Source organism: Cetorhinus maximus, chromosome 27 (genome assembly GCF_964194155.1).
Source record: "Cetorhinus maximus chromosome 27, sCetMax3.hap1.1, whole genome shotgun sequence".
Lineage (NCBI taxonomy): Eukaryota > Metazoa > Chordata > Chondrichthyes > Lamniformes > Cetorhinidae > Cetorhinus > Cetorhinus maximus.
Window position 1 is genome coordinate 5,968,716 of NC_135905.1, and position 15,078 is coordinate 5,983,793.

Below are 15,078 nucleotides of genomic sequence, written 5' to 3' on the forward strand. Positions count from 1 at the left end.
TCCATGACAGTATTGGTAGGAATGACCACCACACAGTCATTGTAGAGATGAAGTCCCGTCTTCACATTGAGGATACCCTCCATCGTGTTGTGTGGCACTACCACCGTGCTAAACGGGATAGATTTTGAACAGATCTAATGACTTAAGACTGGGCATCCATGAGGCGCTGTGGACCATCAGCAGCAGCAGAACTGTACTCAACCACAATCTGTAACCATATCGCCCGGCATATCACCCACTCTACCATTATCACCAAGCTGGGGATCAACCCTGGTTCAATGAAGAGTGCTGGAGGGCATGCCAGGAGCAGCACCGGGCATACCTAAAAATGAGGTGCCAACCTGGTGAAGCTGTATCACAGGACTACTTGCGTGCCAAGCAGCATAAGCAGCAAGTGATAGACAGAGCTAAGCGATCCCACAACAAACGGATCAGATCTAAGCTCTGCAGTCCTGCCACATTCAGTCGTGAATGGTGGTGGATAATTAAACAACTCACTGGAGGAGGAGGCTCCACAAATATCCCCATCCTCAGTGATGGGGGAGCCAAGCACATCAGTGCAAAAATAAGGCTGAAGCATTTGCAACAATCTTCAGCCAGAAGTGCCGAGTGGATGATCCATCTTGGCCTCCTCCGGAGGTCCCCAGCATCACAGATGCCAGTCTTCAGCCAATTCGATTCACTCCACATGATATCAAGAAACAGCTGAAGGCACTGGATACTGCAAAGACTATGGGCGCTGACAATATTCCGGCAATAGTACTGAAGACCTGCGCTCCAGAACTTGCTGTGCCCCTAGCCAAGCTATTCCAGTACAGCTACAGCACTGGCATCTACCCGGCTATGTGGAAAATTGCCCAGGTATGTCCTGTACACAAAAAGCAGGACAAATCCAACCCGGTCAATTCCCGCCCCATCAGTCGACTATCGATCATCAATAAAGTAGTGGAAAGGGTCATCAAGTGGCACTTGCTTAGCAATAACCTGCTCACTGATGCCCAGTTTGGGTTCCGCCAGGGCCACTCAGCTCCTGACTTCATTACAGCCTTGATTCAAACATGGACAAAAAAACTGAACTCCTGAGGTGAGGTGAGAGTGACTGCCCTTGACATCAAGGCCACATTTGACAGAGTGTGGCATCAAGGAGCCCTAGCAAAACTGTGGTCAATGGGAATTGGGGAAAACTCTCCGCTGGCTGGAATCATACCTAGCACAAAGGAAGGTGGTTGTGGTTGTCGAAGATCAATCATCTCAGTTCCGGGACATCACTGCAGGTGTTCCTCAGGGTAGTGTCCTAGGCCCAACCATCTTCAGCTGCTTCATCAATGACCTTCCTTCCGTCTTAAGGTCAGAAGTGGGGGTGTTCCCTGATGATTGCACAATGTTCATCACCATTCATGACTCCTCAGATACTGAAGCAGTCCATGTCCAAATGCAGCAAAACCTGAACTATATCCAGGCTTGGGCTGTCAAGTGGCAAGTAACATTCGCACCACACAAGTGTCAGGCAATGGCCATCTCCACATCTCCAACAAGAGAGAATCCAACCATCACCCCTTGATGTTCAATGGCATTACCATCACTGAATCCCCCACTATCAACATCCTGGGGGTTACCATTGACCAGAAACTGAACTGGACTAACCATATAAATACTGTGGCTACAAGAGCAGGTCAGGTGTTGGGAATCGTGCAACGATTAGCTCAGCTCCTGATTCCCCAAAGCCTGTGCACCATCTACAAGGCACAAGTCAGGAGTGTGATGGAATACTCTCCACTTGCCTGGATGAGTGCAGCTCCAACAACACACAAGAAGCTTGACACCGTCCAGGACAAAGCAGCCCACTTGATTGGCACCACATCCACAAACATTCACTCCCTCCACCACTGACGCACAGTAGCAGCAGTGATCTACAAGATACACTGCAGGAACTTACCAAGGCTCCTTTGACAGTACCTTCCAAACCCACAAACACTACCAACTAGAAGGACAAGGGCAGCAGATACATGGGAAAACCACCACTTGGAAATTCCCTTCCAAGCCACTCACCATCCTGACTTGGAAATATATCGGCCGTTCCTTCACTGCCGCTGGGTCAAAATCCTGGAACTCCCTCCCTAACTGCACTGTGGGTGTACCTACACCACATGGACAGCAGCGGTTCAAGAAGGCAACTCACCAGCACCTTCTCAAGGGCAACTAGGGATGGGCAATAAATCCTGGCCCAGCCAGCGAAGCCCACATCCCGTAAATGAATTTTAAAAATAATGGAGTGTTGCTCGAAAGAAGAGTTGAAGGATAAGCAGGTGCTGCTAAGTGTCGAGGGATTGAGGCGCAGTAGGAGAATGCTCGTGTGCGAGCAGCCAACATGGGCCAAGGTTTTCAGGGAAAATAGTGGTGTCAGCAATTGGCAAATTGGCCAACGGGGAAGTAGAGAGGCAGCGTAAGTTGCAAATCTCCACAACTTTTCACCGCTTTGCCACTTGCCTTGTGCCAATGGCACCTCACCATCTACCGCCCCTTTATTTTTAAAAACTGCACATGAAACATGCTGCAGAAATTAGGACACATAATGAGCATTGTAAGTAACCTTTTAATAATGTGAGGATTGTTAATGCGTTGTTAATCAACCTCTCTGACCCAGAAAGGTTTAAACTATTGCATCTCATTCCTAAAGGTGGCGAATTCTGCTTTTTTTAAATTTTAAATTTACATGCTCCATACCACGGAGATGCTTCATATGTGTAGCGCAAAGGGTACCATTCGATCAGTAGCCACTGCCACAGAATTATGCACATAAATGCCCACATCACTGGCAGCAGACATGATGTCTTTACTTCACGCCAGTCCACTTGTCACCACTGTTCGCAGCAAATCAAGAGTTGGCTTGTGATTGACCAGGTTACCTCTTTAATAAAGCCCTTGAGCTGAGTTAGATGGCTCTTGACTTTCATGTGCATGGGCAGTAGAGGGCTCTCCTTCAGGTAGCAGTAGTTTTGCACCTTTAGGGGCATCCTGGACCTGGCTTCTCTCTGTAAGGAAGCCCTTGCAGCTGGGATCAGATCAGATTGGATATGATGCCACCAGGAAAGAGGACAGTTATCACCCTTGTGATCTGCAATCCTGCCCTGTCTGGTACCTACCATGTCGCCATGCCTACAGGCCAATTAATGAGTATGACATAAAATGATAGAATTGTGGAGCAGGGAAAGTGGCCATTCTGCCCATTGTGCCTGTGTCAGTTGTGTCATAGCCTGTTCACATGGGTCACACAACTGAAGCATTACAATCAGCCTTTCCTCTTTGTAGATGTTGTTCAGACATGATAAGGCAGTATGGATGTGAATTCTAGTATTAAGCTCTGTCGATCAGTTGTACAAAGGGTACAATGTAAAAATCCCCCCATTCTGCTCATCCAAGCACTCCCAACTCAGTTGTTGCACAGGATAGCTGTAGTGTCAAGTCCCATTCACGCTGCACTGTCACTTACCTCAAGGTCACATCTAGCAAGTGGTAGATAGCACAAATAAAACAGAAAATGCTGGGAACACTTGATGCAGGTCTGGCAGTATCTGCGGAGAGAGAAGCAGAGTTAATACTTCAGTTCTGTGGCCTTTTATAAGAACTGGGAAAATTATTTTTTGAGCAAGTGTAAGGAGGGAGGGGTGGGATAAAAAGCAAAAGGGAAGGTCTGTAATAGGCTGGAGGGCAGGATACATTAAATAACAAAAGGTATTTTTTGCGCTATCTATAAATACCTGCAAAGAGTTAGGAACTAAGAGCTAAGAACTAATTGTTGTGTGTAAGTGTTCCAGGGGCCCACATTTCATGCCTGCACTAGAGACTGATATGACGTTTAACAGAACCAGTTCAAACCAGTCCTTCTATTGTACAAGGCAGCATGGCAAGTTAAACAGAAAGAGTTCTGACCTTTCCGAGCTTAAATTGTGATTATTACCAACACCTGGGAATCGAAACACAACGAGAGCACACTGCGGTTTCAGACTGAAAAACCAAAGGGAGTGGCAATGGGACAAGTAAAGAAACACACTCTCTGTCTAAGAGGGGCTGCGAGTGGTAGGATTCAGAATCGCAGCTGTCCGAAAGCACAGGACAGGGAATAAGGGAGAAATAAAACAGCAAATAAAACCCCAAATCAGCAAAGAAAATGGCAACAAAATGGGAGAAGAGGTTATGATCTGACATTGTTAACTCAACATTGAGTCCAGAAGGCTACAAAGTGCCCAGTGGAAAGTTGAAATACTGTTCCTGGAGCTTCCATTGAACTTCATTGGAACACTGCAGTAGGCCAAGGACAGAAAGGGTACAATGGGGACAAGGTGGAGAATTAAAATGATGGCACAAACCAGTTATGGAAAACTTTCTGTATCAAACACTCAGCTCAAATGCAGCACAGGGTAGATGTTTAATTCTTGTCATTAAAAACAGAAAATGCTGGAAAAACTCAGCAGGTCTGGCAGCATCTGTGGAGAGAGAAACAGAGTTAACGTTTCGAGTCCAGTATCCAGAGACAGAAAGGATATTTTTCACCTTGAGTTGAAGGTTCTGTCCGTTCATTGCAAGACTGGCATGAAATTTTGGTGATATGCAGCATTCATTTGTTTTGAGCAGCCTCATTAGATTGCAACAAAGGATTTAGATAGAACTGTAGGTAAAATAAATCTTCACCCTTTTTCAGTAGCTACGAGGAGAGATTGGATAGGTTGGGATTATTTCCCTTAGAACAAAGAAAGCTGAGAGGTGACTTGATTGAGGTGTACAAAATTATGAGGGGAATAGATAAAGTGGACAGGATAAAATTGTTTCCCTTAGTGGAAAATTCTAGAACCAGGGTACATAGCACAAAGAAAAGTACAGCACAGGAACAGGCCCTTCGGCCCTCCAAGCCTGCACCGATCATATTGCCCGTCAACTAAAACATTTTGCACTTCCGGGGTCCGTATCACTCTATTCCCATCCTATTCATGTATTTGTCAAGCTGCCTCTTAAACACCACTATCGTTCCTACTTCCACCACCTCCTCTGGCAGTGAATTCCAGACACTCACTACCCTCTGCGTAAAAAACTTGCCCCGCACATCTCCTCTATAGTTTTCTCCCCTCGCCTTAAATCTATGTCCCCTAGTAATTGACTCTTCCACCCTGGGAAAAAGCTTCTGACTATCTACTCTGTCCATGCCACTCATAATTTTGTAAACTTCTATCAAGTCGCCCCTCAATCTCCGTCGCTCTAGTGAGAATAATCTGAGTTTCTCCAACCTCTCCTCATAGCTAATAACCTCCAGACCAGGCAGCATCCTGGTAAACCTCCTCTGCATCCTCTCCAATGCCTCCATATCCTTCTGGTAATGTGGTGACCAGAATTGAACGCAATATTCCAAGTGTGGCCTAACCAAGGTTCTATACAGCTGCAGCATGGCTTCCCAGCTTTTATACTCAATACCCTTGCCAATGAAGGCAAGCATACCATATGCCTTCCTGACTACCTTATCCACCTGCGTTGCCACTTTCAGTGACCTGTGGACCTGTACACCCAGATCCCTCTGCCCATCGATGCACTTAAGGGTTCTGTCATTTACTGTATAATTCCTACCTGTATTAGACCTTCCAAAATGCATTACTTCGCATTTGTCTGGATTAAACTCCATCTGCCATTTCTCCGCCCAAGTCTCCAACCGATCTATATCCCGTTGTATCCTTTGACAATCCTCTTCACTATCTGCAACTCCTCCAACCTTAGTGTCATCTGCAAACTTACTAATTAGCCCAGTTACATTTTCCTCCAAATCATTTACGTATACTACAAACAGCAAAGGTCCCAGCACTGATCCCTGCAGAACACCACTAGTCACAGCTCTCCATTCAGAAAAGCACCCTTCCACTGCTACCCTCTGTCTTCTATGACCAAGCCAATTCTGTATCCATCTTGCCAGCTCACCTCTGATCCCGTGCGACTTTACCTTCTGTACCAGTCTGCCATGAGGGACCTTGTCAAAGGCCTTACTGAAATCCATGTATATAACATCCACTGCCCTTCCATCGTCGATCATCTTTGTCACTTCCTCGATAAACTCGATCAAGTTAGTGAGACACGACCTCCCCTTCACAAAACCATGCTGCCTCTCACTAATACGCCCATTTGCTTCCAAATGATAGTAAATCCTGTCACGAAGAATCTTCTCCAATAATTTCCCTACCACTGACGTAAGGCTCACCCTAGACAAATCAACCGCTAAGTCCTTCTCTTTGGTGAATACTGATGAGAAGTACTCATTTAGTATCTCTCCCATTTCTTCTGGCTCCACACATAGATTCCCACCTCTGTCCGTGAGTGGGCCTACCCTTTCCCTGGCTACCCTCTTGCATTTTACATATGTATAAAAGGCCTTGAGATTTTCGTTAATCCTGGTTGCCAATGACTTTTCATGACCCTTTTTAGCCCTCCTGACTCCTTAATTAAGTTTCTTCCTACTTTCTTTATATTCTCCACGGGCTTCATCTGTTCCCAGCCTTCTAGCCCTTACGAATGCTTCCCTTTTCCTTTTGACTAATCTCACAATATCCTTCGTTATCCAAGGTTCCTGAAACTTGCCATACTTATCCTTCATCCTAGCAGGAACATGCCGGTCCTGAATTCTTATCAACTGACGTTTGAAAGCCCCCCACATGTCAGTTGTTGATTTGCCCTCAAACATCCGCCTCCAGTCTAGATTCCTCAGTTCCTGCCTAATATTGTTATAATTAGCCTTCCCCCAATTAAGCACCTTAACCCGAGGACTCCTGTTATCCTTATCCACCAGTACTTTGAAACTTACTGAATTATGGTCACTTTTCCCGAAATGCTCCCCTACTGAAACTTCGACCACCTGGCCGGGTTCATTCCCTAATACCAGGTCCAGTATTGCCCCTTCCCTAGTTGGAATATCTACATATTGTCTCAGGAAGCCCTCCTGGATGCACCTTACAAATTCTGCACCATCCAAACCCCTAGCACTAAGTGATTCCCAGTCAATATAGGGAAAGTTAAAATCACCCACCACAACAACCCTATTGCTTTTACATCTTTCCAAAATCTGCCTACATAACTGTTCCTCAATCTCCCGCCGACAATTGGGAGGCCTATAGTAAACCCCCAACATTGTGACTGCACCCTTCCTATTCCGGAGCTCTACCCATATTGCCTCGCCGCATGAGCCCACCAAGGTGTCCTCCTGTCGTACAGCTGTGATATTCTCCTTAACCAGCAGTTCAACTCCCCCACCTCTCCACCTCTTCTACATCCCTCTCTATCCTGCCTGAAACATCTAAATCCTGGAACGTTTATCTGCCAATCCTGTCCTTCCTTCAACCAAGTCTCTGTAATAGCAATAACATCATAGTCCCAAGTACTAATCCAAGCTCTAAGCTCATCTGCCTTGCCTGTTATCCTTCTCGCATTGAAACAAATGCATTTCAGACCCCCAGTCCCACTGTGCTCAGTAATTTCTCCCTGCCTGCCCTTCCTCTTAGTCCTACTGGCCATATTCACTGGTTCCCAGTCATTTATTTCACCTGCTGACCTATTGCTCTGGTTCCCACCCCCCTGCCATACTAATTTAAACCCTCCCAAGTGACACTAGCAAATCCCGCAGCCAGGATATTGGTGCCCCTCCAGTTTAGATGCAACCCGTCCTTCTTGTACAGGTCCCACCTGCCCCGAAAGAGATCCCAATGATCCAGATACCGGAAACCCTCCCTCCTACACCATCTGTTCAGCCACGTGTTCAGTTGCACTATCTTCCTATTTCTAGCCTCACTGGCACGTGGCACAGGGAGTAATCCTGAGATTACAACCCTAGAGGTCCTGTTTTTTAACTTTCTGCCTAACTCCCTGAACTCCCGCTGCAGGACCTCGTCACTCTTCCTGCCTATGTCGTTAGTACCAATGTTTACCACGACCTCTGGCTGTTCTCCCTCCCCCCTTCAGAATGTCCCGTACCCGATCAGAGACATCCTGGACACTGGCACCAGGGAGGCAACATACCATCCTGGTGTCTCTTTCATGACCACAGAAGTGCCTATCTGAGACCCTGACTATAGAGTCCCCTATGACAATTGCTCCTCTGTGCATTGACCTCCCCTGCTGAACAACAGAGACAGCCATGGTGCCACTGCTCTGGCTACTGCTGTTGTTTTCCCCTGATAGGCCATCCCCCAACAGTATTCAAAACGGTATACCTGTTAGAGAGGGGGACAGACACAGGGGATTCCTGCACTGACTGCCTGCCCCTTCTAGCGGTCACCCATCTATCTGTCTGTAGATTCAAGATAAGTGGCAGAAGGTGTAGGGGACATGAGGAAGAACTTTTTTACGCGGAGGGTAGTGGGTGTCTGGAATTCGCTGTCCAAGTTGGTGGTAGAGGCAGAAACTCTAAACTCTTTTAAAAAGTACCTGGATGTGCACCTTAAGTGCTGTAAGCTGCAGGGCTATGGGCCGGGTGCAGGAAGGTGGGATTAGAAAGGGCACCTGGGTGTCCTCGGGCTGGCATGAACAAGATGGGCCGAATGGCCTCCTTCTGTGCTGTAACTTTTCTATGGTTCTATGGTTCAATATCGTCTTGGAGGCAGTGACTGTTGATAGGGTACAACACTATGAAATGTCCATTTTTAACAGGAGGATCACAGTTGATCTCTTCTGATCCTTTTCTCAGCCAATGTCCCCACATGGGAGACCATTATAATTTCAGGAAACGGTGCAAATATTGAATTAGCCACCCATTGTACACTATGCCTGATTCTCCTTTTGATTGATGTCAATGGAAGCAAAAGTATAAAATTCTAACAGTGATGGACAAACTGGATGCAGGGATGATGTTTCCTCTGGCTGGGGGGGGTCAAGAACAAGGGGTCACAGTCTCAGGAAACAGGCTAGGCCATTTAGGACCGAGATGAGGGGAAATTTCTTCACTCAGAGGGTGGTGAACCTATGGAATTCTCTACCACAGAGGGCTGTGGAGACCAAGTCACTGAATATATTTAAGAAGGAAATAGATAGATTTCTAGACTCTAAAGGCATCAAGGGGTATGGGAGAGAGCGGGAGTATGGCATTGAGATAGAAGATCAACCATGATAGTATTGAATGGCGGAGCAGGCTCGAAGGGCCGAATGACCTACTCCTGCTCCTATTGTCTCTGTTTCCAAGGTCAGGGCAGGGTATATATTGGGCTCACCAAGAACTGAGAGGTGTATACCGAGAGTGGGGCGTGTAACAGAGAGTGTTATAACTGAATAAGTTATGCTGAGAGTGGCAGGGAAAGGGTGGCCAAGATTAAAATGGCCTCTATGTACTCTTTTTAATATGGGTCATTGATAAGTGAGGAAGAATGAGAATTCCGGCTATTCTTTCCCCTCCTATGCCCAATGGTGATGAGGACCATTACAGAGCCTCCACATATGACCATCACAAGACCAGTTAATTCAGAATTGGCCATGCAGTCTTATAAAAGATGGAACTTTTACCCAGTACCCACTAAACCATTAGGAAAGTTGTAGGAATCTCAGTGCTGCACAGAAAGTCCCTGTCAGTATACATTTTTGATGCTTAGTAAATTTAAAGATGTTATATTGCCAGACTGCCTTGCACTGTTACTATTCACATTAAGTATATTTCATGTATCGTTTAAAATCTCCCAACCTTATCAAAATAGTCTAAATTGTGTCTTTAAAAAAGGTGATGTGAATGAATATCACAGACAGCTTTTACAGACCTATGAAAGATGGTGGCTCTGCATCTCTGTGTTGCTAAAGTATTAGCCCGCGCACGGAATAATGCTCTAATTAGTCGGCTTCTGTTTTATTTCAAGGGAGCATATGTGCCTTTGTTGAAAATGAGTTATGACTGTTTCTGAGTTGCACAAGATGGCATGTGTATCTATTTAATTGGGAAACAGTTGTGAATAATTCTTTGTTTGAACAATTAAAACGTCTCTATTAGTAAGTGATGGTAATCAGATTATCGATTGAAATTAACATAAATGAGAGCTGCTCTTTTTGACTATTCTATTTGCATTCTGCATTCTTACTGAATTGTAACAGAACGATTTACATGGCCCCAGTTACTCTTATTATCTGACTTGACAGTTAAAAGAGAGGGCCTACATTTATATAGCGCCTTTCACAACTTCGGGATGTCTCAAAGCTCTTCACAGCCAATTGCGTAGTTTTGAAGTGCCTTGAATTGACGGCAGTCAATTTCCACACAGCAAGATCATCAAGTCATAGAAATTTACAGCATGGAAGGAGGCCATTCAGCTCATCATGTCCGCACGGGCTGACAGGGAGCCATTGAGCCTAATCCCACTTTCCTCCTCTCAGTCAGTTAGCTTTGAAGCTTACGGCACTTGCAGTGAACATCCAAGTACCTTTTCAAATGTCAGGAGGGTTTCTGCCTCTACTGCCCTTTCAGGCAGCGAGTTCCAGACCCCCACCGCCCTCTGGGTGAAAAGATTATTCCTCAGCTCCCCTCTAAATCTTCTACCTCTTACGCTAAATCTATGCGCCCTGGTGACGGACACCTCAACTAAGGTGAATAGGGCCTTCTTTCCCCCCCTCATTATTTTATATGCTTCAATTAGGTTTCCCCTCAGCCTGCTCTCTGCTAAAGAAAACAACCCAGCCCATCAAATCATTCAATTCTCCAGTCCGAGCATTATCTTTGTAAATCTCTTTTGTACTTTCTCTAATGCAATCTCATCTTTAAGATCGCACAAACAGCCACGAATGACCAGTTCATCTGCTCTGGTGATGTTGGTTGAGGGATGAATGCTGACCAGGATACTGAATCAGCTCCCTTCCTTTCACAAAAAGGTGCTGCGGGATCCTTTAGGCCCATTGAACTGGAAGAATGTCTGCCCGCAGGGGTCCAGGGAGATGCTCCCCATCAGCACCTTCCACAGAAGCAGAAAAGCGGAGGGAAAAAAAAACTCTCTGACAGCGTTAAACAGAACCGCAAACTGCCACCAGTAGAATAAAAATAATGGGAATTAACAAATGTGGGGGTGGGAGGCTGCGGTGGGTGGACTAACTTCAGGAGAACTGGGTGGAATGGGCAGACAACTGGCAGATGAAATTCAGTGGAGGGAAATGCGAGGTGGTACATTTTGGTAGGAAGAATGAGTATAAACTGGATGGTCCAGTTTCGCGAGGGGGTCTGAGAACAGAAAGACCCAGGGTTATTTTTGGCCAATTTGGCCAGCACAGGTTAACAATCCATAAGGTGCCTCGATCATTAACAAAACATCCCAAGGGGCTTCACAAATGTTAGCAAAGAGGATTGGATACCAAGCCTCATGCGGAGACATTTAGCTTGATCAAAGTGGTGGATTTTCAGAAACAATTTAGAGGAAAAAGAGGGAGGGAGAGAGGTTGAGGGGTGTGAGGAAGAAATCGCAGAGCTCAGGGCCCTGGCTGCTGAGGCCACCACTACCAACGGTGGAATAGAAGGTTAAATCGGGGATGGGAAAAAGACCAGAATTAGTGAAACGGACCGATCTTGGGGGGCTGTCAGGCTACAGGAGATCACAGAGTTAGGGAGGGGTCGAGGCCACGGAGGGATTTGAATTCAAGGGTGAGGCTTTTAAAACTGAGGCCCGTGTTTGCCCAAGAGCACAGGGGATGTAAGTGAGTGAGACTTGGAGAAAGTTTATAACATGGGGAGCAGGATTTTGAATGACTTGAAGTTTTGAAGGGAGTTGGGCCAGGAGTGCATCGGAACAGGCACCAAAGGCAGAGGTGATGGATTGAATAGCAGACAAAGTGAGCCGGGGCGGAGACAGGTGATGTTATGGAGGTAGAAACAGGCGGTCTTAATGAGAACGTGGATAAGTGGTCAGAACCTCATCTCAGGTTCAAATATAATTCAGCCTCAAACAGTTAATAAAGCTTATGGGATCCTGGACCTTATCAATAGAAGCCTTGGCCTGAGAGTGTGCTAGAAAAAGATCAATAGTAGGATTCAAAGGGGAATTGGACAAATCATTGAAGGATTAAAAAAACTTGCAAGGGTATTGGGAAAGGAGGAAGGAATGGGACTAATTGTATTGCTCTTCAATAGAGCCAGTGCTGACTCAATGAATGCAATGGCCTCCTTCTGTTCTATACTGCTCTCTGATTCTATGGCCGGGATTTTCCGGCCCTGTTGTGTGTGGGACCCGCCTTGGATGAGGCGGTGCCCCAGGCAGAAGCCCTTTGGCTCGCGTCAGGACCGGAAGATCCTAGTGGCGGGCGGGTGCAGAAAACCCCGCCCTATGATTCTAAGCAAAAGTAATAGCTATCACCAACTTGACTGATACACCTTGGTTATCTTACAACATTGAATTGTCAAATGGATTCCTGTTGGCTGTTTTTGCTGCATTCTTCATTATGTTGGCACCTCTACATGTTGAAGACATTGAAAAGAAGCTATGAGGAACGGCCCCTTCCATGAGGACTGGGTTGGAGGTAGTGATGGTTAACGTAGTCAAGGCCTCCAATGAGCCTATTGACCTCACAATCAGAAACGTTTATGGTTCGATTGGCTAAGGTGAGCCTGTTGGTGTGTGCTGGGTACAGCCAGAGATAGAAGTTATTAAAAGAGTGTGATGGAACGAAGATTTAATAACACCTTGTATAACACCCATCATACCTTCAGGCATGCAGAAAAAATCTGTGATAGCTCAGTTGGTAAAGATAGTGTGAGACTGGGCCTTGTGGATCAGAAGATGCCAGTTTTTATTTCCAGGCACTCGTTTGGGAACTGCAATTGGCCCCAGAGCCTAGGGCCAGGAAGGGCAAAACCAGCCACACATTCTGGGCCTGAAGGCACGGTGGTCAATGGCGCTGCTATGAAATTTGGCGATGAGCAAGAGGCCTGAATATCAGTTTCTACAGCTCCAGTAACAACCCCTTCTCTTTCTGCAGCTCATGGCTACGTCTGAAACTAGTCTAGTCTCATCCAGAGTTTGTCAGTGATGCTGTTTGCCCAGGCAGGTTTCCTCAATCCCAAGAGGTGTTAGAAAAAATATTCTTAGACTAAAAACAGTCCAAGTAAATTCAAATTTACATTACAGGTCAAGCAAAAAAATACCCAGAGTAACTACTTTTCCCATAAAAGTTTTGTTGTAAAATTGTCAGGCATCGCAGTGTGTTTATCAGAGAGATTGCTTGGTTCAAGAAAGTTGAGTTGTTTCTGAGCTCGTTCCTGGACATTACAAAGCTCCTCTGTCTATATTGAAGATCCTGAGTGTTCTGTTGCTCTCAACATACTGTTCAAATCCATGGCATGGAGGGTTTGATTTACTCTACTAGCGTGAAACATGTGGCACTCCATTTACTTGCAATGCTCGGAATCAGATGGCATTTTGGCACCATCTGTTTTTTTTTTGCAGAGAGCAGAGGGGAAGTGTACACATTTTATGAACTTGCTGAGGATTTTGGCTACTGTTCATAGGCTGTCTAGAGTATTTGATGGGGGAAAAAAAGAGATTGAGTGGAAGTCAGAACATTGCAGCCTTGGTTACCAAGTTTGGATATTTATAGGGTCAACATTTTGTTCCACTCGCTCTTGGCATAGAGAGCCTCATCGATTGGGAATGCATAATTGGTTGAACAATTATGGGCTTCACACGTACAGTCTCCTGGTGGGTGAGGGTCTATGCCAGGCACAAAGAAGTGAATAATTAACCCTTAACATTATCTACTCTTAATTCATTGAAATAGGTCCACTCTGCCAAATATGGTAACATACACATTATTTCTACAAATTATTTCTACACATTGCCCCCATCTCCTCATCCCCTTCCCACGGCACCTTCCCGTGCAATCGCAGAAGGTGCCCCATTATCTCCTCCCTCCTCATTGTCCAAGGGCCCATACACTCCTTTCAGGTGAAGCAGCGCTTCACTTGCACCCCCTTCAATTTGGTCTATGGCATTCGCTGCTCCCAATGCGGCCTCCTCTACATTGGAGACCAAACGCAGAAAGGGTAACCGCTTTGCAGAACACCTTCGGTCTGTCCGCAAGCATGACCCAGATCTCCCTGTCGCTTGCCATTTCAACACTCCACCCTGCTCTCATGCCCACATGTCCATCCTTGGCCTGCTGCAATGTTCCAGTGAAGCTCAACGCAAACTGGAGGAACAGCACCTCATCTTCCGACTAGGCACTTTACAGCCTTTCGGACTTAACATTGAGTTCAGCAACTTCAGACCATGAACTCTCCCCCCCATCTTCACCCCTTTTTTAATCCATTTTTAAAATATATTTTTATCTCTTATTTATTTATTTTTACTCATTTAGTCATTGTTTTATCCCCTTTTGACCCCCTTTATATCCCTTTTTCTATTCATTTTCCCCAACCACCCCGCCCACAGAAGGGCCATTTGTTTCTTGTTCCATGTTGTTCTTTCACAGAGTGCTGACCCTTGTTCTGCTATTAACACATTCTGCTTTCTTATCTTTCTGCCACTATCAGCACCTCCTTCAGCCCTTACCACTACCATTAACACCCGCTTTGCCTTGTTTCCATGACACCTTTGTCAACCCCTCGTTAACCTCCACCTATCGCTGACCTTCTATCCAGCTTCACCTGCTTCACCCCCCCTTAAACAGCATAAATTCCATCTCATTTCTACTTCTCTTCAGCTCTGAAGAAGAGTCATACGGACACAAAACATTAATTCTGTTTCTCTCTACACAGATGCTGTCGGAGCTGCTGAGTTTTTCCAGTATTTTCTGTTTTTATTTCAGATTTCCAGCATCCGCAGTATTTTGCTTTGACATTATTTCTCCCCTACCCCTCACACGCCTTCATATTGTGCTGAATTCAAGGTACATCTATACTATGTTGAAATCAAAAGAAAGAATTTACCTCACCTCTCAGAATCTCAGAACATCCCAAAGCACTTTACAGCCAATCAAGGACCTTATTAACATGTCGTCACTGTTGTAATCTAGAAAACATGTCAAGCAATTTGAACTAGATTCAGAATAACTTGTTCCCTATTTGGTTCCTTGGTGGATTGCTTTAGAGCACTATTTCCA